The sequence below is a fragment of the Lacerta agilis genome, chromosome 12 (genome assembly GCF_009819535.1).
Source record: "Lacerta agilis isolate rLacAgi1 chromosome 12, rLacAgi1.pri, whole genome shotgun sequence".
NCBI lineage: Eukaryota > Metazoa > Chordata > Lepidosauria > Squamata > Lacertidae > Lacerta > Lacerta agilis.
Genome location: NC_046323.1, coordinates 53,160,925 through 53,164,348, shown reverse-complemented (window position 1 = coordinate 53,164,348; position 3,424 = coordinate 53,160,925). Strand labels below are relative to the sequence as shown.

General features: G+C 48.3%; 1 non-coding gene across 1 annotated transcript; it reads right to left on the bottom strand.

Annotated features, from left to right (window-relative positions):
• Positions 1-325: 325 nt before the first annotated feature.
• On the bottom strand, positions 326-444 carry LOC117056219. Its single transcript, XR_004427712.1, has one exon. It is a non-coding gene; the product is annotated as a 5S ribosomal RNA (ribosomal RNA).
• Positions 445-3,424: the final 2,980 nt, after the last annotated feature.

Below are 3,424 nucleotides of genomic sequence, written 5' to 3'. Positions count from 1 at the left end.
GGATTCTTACTTTTGCTCCCATTGATTGTCACTTCGACTTTCCCATCCATCTCAGAGCTCAGGAACCATCTCTTTTTTTTCCTTCCCAAAATCCAAAGACTGTTCTGACACCTTAAAAGGGAGATTTGATGCAGATTTTTCACATGCATGAATTTCCCATTCGGGTCGTGGCTTGTAACTGGCTGCAATTTCAGGGGAAATTGTGAGACGGAAGGGAGAGCATTTCCCAGCCACTTTTTTGCATCAAATGTGCCTTTCAAGGCAAAAGCCCGCAGACTTTGATAAAAAGGAGGGGATTCCTCGGTCTGAGTTGCAAAAGGGAAAATGCCTACCGCACCCAGTATTCCCAGGCGGTCTCCCATCCAAGTACTAACCGGGCCCGACCCTGCTTAACTTCCGAGATCGGACGGGATCGGGTGCTTTCAGGGTGGTGTGGCTGTAGGCGGCAGGAGAGCTTTCGGCGGCCCTTGTCTAGTCCTGACTCCGCCTTTGCAAGAGTTTGCATCTCACCCGGCTCTTCTTTCCTGCTCCTGCTGCCTCCCACTGCTGCTTGCCCGGGGAGAACGGCATCTCCTTTGCTTTCTCTCCCTCTCTCCTTCCAAATTTTGCAGGCAAGAAAATGCTGGGACCTGCAACCGAGGCTTTGCAGCAGCGGAACGCATTTCCTGCAGAATTGCAAACCGTGCAAGAGCTGCAAAAAAAACCGCTCGGCTCCTCCACCGTGCATTTTATTTTATTTAATTTTGCGCTCTGCAAAAACCCAGAATTTGGCATGCGCAAAGGGGTGCAGAGCCACGACCCCCCCCCCCTCTCCCAAGTCTCAGGGCGCTCAGAGAGAGGCGGGGCGAGCCTGTGCTCTCCTCGCTCCTGCCGCCAGGTGGCGCTGCCCAGCCATCTCATGGAAAAGAACGGCGCGCGGGCGTGACGGCCACCAGATGAATAAGCAGCGGTGGGCGCGGCCTGCGCGCGCATGCGCACCCCTTAAGCATTCCCGGCCCGGAGCAGATCTGCGGCTCTCCTCCCGGGGCGGGGCGAAGAAGGTGCGCGGGCGGGCGCAATCGGCTCGCTGCCCGCAGGGAGTTGTGCTGCTTTGGTGCCGTTCTGACCTCCCGCCCGCAGGTGGCGCTGCCGCCTCCGCTATACGGAAAACGCGCTCTCTTGACAAAAAAAGGGACACCGGACGTGAGATCAGACCAGCAGAAAACTTCCGCCTCCTTCTTCGGAAAGGAAGGGGAGGGTTCCCAAAACAACATGGTTGCTTTGCAAATCTTGGAGCCTGGGCTGGGTGGGCAGGTGCTCAGAGGCCGCAGATGTATTTGTTAGGTTTCATTAAAATAATAAAGATTGCAGTTAATCATGTGTTTAAAATTAATTAATTAATTAATTATTCAAAATAATTTATTCAAAAAGTAAATATTGCAACTATTAAAGTGATCCCCCCCCCGGTATAGGGTGGTATATAAATTAAATAAATAAAAATAAAACAATATTGCAACTAATAAAATGAAACATCAACATGGTTTGCAACTGTTCCAGCACATACAAACACACAAAACCCCACACAAGCTTTGAAACAAAATTATTACAATTTGTATTGTGTATTATAATTATGTATTATAATTTGTCGATTTTCCTCGCCTAGGTACTCAAAGCATTCTGCTAAGCCATAGGACGGAGCTTACCAAACTGTGTTGCAACACATTATTGTGTTGCCTGCAGTGTGTCGTGTGAATGCTCCCCACATTCCTCCCAGGGCTGGAAAGGGGTTAGTTTAACCTCTGGTTTCCTAGTAAAACTGAATCACTGTGTCACGAAATGATGCATCTCTGAAAAGTGTGTCAACCAACATGAAAAGTTTGAAAAGCTGCCATAGGATGTTGCCATATGTTCTGATTTAAAAAAAAAATGAAATGGGGGAGCTAGAAAGAGTCACAAGCTTTGCTCAGGGGGACAAAAAAGAGAAAGCTGCAGAGTTTGGGGAGCAGAATATTAATATGGAACAACTGAAAAATCCACATAAAAATACTTGAAAACCAATTATGCACAGATCAGTGGTTTTAAACCTTGGGTCCCCAGATATTTTTGGCCTACAACTCCCCTCAACCCTAGCTAGCAAGACTAGTGGTCAGAGATGATGGGAGTTGTAGTCCAACAACATCTGGGGACCCAAGGTTGAGAAAGGCTGCTCTAGATCAAGGATGCAAGTTGGTTGAAATTCACCTTTGGAAGCCCGTTGACAGAAGCTGTATTCATGGACTGAAGCTGGCACATGTCTGTGCATAACTGGAGAGGGTCTGGTGTGTCTGTTGTACTGTCTGCCTGTCTTTCTTCCTGTCTTTCTGTGTGAAAGGGTGCGTGGGTGTTTCGAATGTGGCCAGGTGCATTTGGGGGTGGGGATCACCCTTCCAGAAAACAGTACTTCTGTCTTGTCAGGATTTGTTAAAGGAGAAATCTGAGGGCTCCCTTGGACAAAAAAACAAGAACACCAGCCAGGAATGCCAGAGCAAAACAGCAGCCAGTAGGCTTGGTCTTTATTGAAGACTGTCGTGACAGGACCTCCAACTGCCACAAGATGAAGCAAGATGGAAGGTCCCGAACAGGAAGAGACCCCAACTTTTATTAGCTACTAATCCCCCAAGTTACACCCCCAAACTACAACATTACTACATCATGGATACGTCAGAACTACCATACATCACAAACTGGGAGGGTCAGAGGAGGTAACCTGAGCATCCTGATACCTGTGTCATCCCTCCTTGAACCCCTCCAAGGCACACATTTCTGCAAAACAAAAGAGTGTTCAAGACTTCCTGCCCTGGCCGGGTAGTGCTAATGACCATCCTTTGTCTTGTTGTTGTTTAGTTGTGTCCAACTCTTCGGGACCCCATGGACCAGAGCACGCCAGGCACTCCTGTCTTCCACTGCTTCCCACAGTTTGGTCAGACTCGTAGTAGCTTCGAGAACACTGTCCAACCGTCTCGTCCTCAGTCGTCCCCTTCTCCTTGTGCCCTCCATCTTTCCCAACATCAGGGTCTTTCCCAGGGAGTCTTCTCTTCTCATGAGTCTTGGAGCCTCAGCTTCAGAATCTGTCCTTCCAGTGAGCACTCAGGGCTGATTTCCTTCAGAATGGATAGGTTTGATCTTCTTGCAGTCCATGGGACTCTCAAGAGTCTCCTCCAGCACCATAATTCAAAAGCATCCATTCTTTGGCGATCAGCCTTCTTCATGGTCCAGCTCTCACTTCCATACATCACTACTGGGAAAACCATAGCTTTAACTATACAGACCTTTGTCGGCAAGGTGATTCTCTGCTTTTTAAGATGCTGTCTAGGTTTGTCATTGCTTTTCTCCCAAGAAGCAGGCGTCTTCTAATTTCTAAGTCTTCTTCTAAGTCCTTTGTCTTAGCCCGGGCCAAATCCATTTT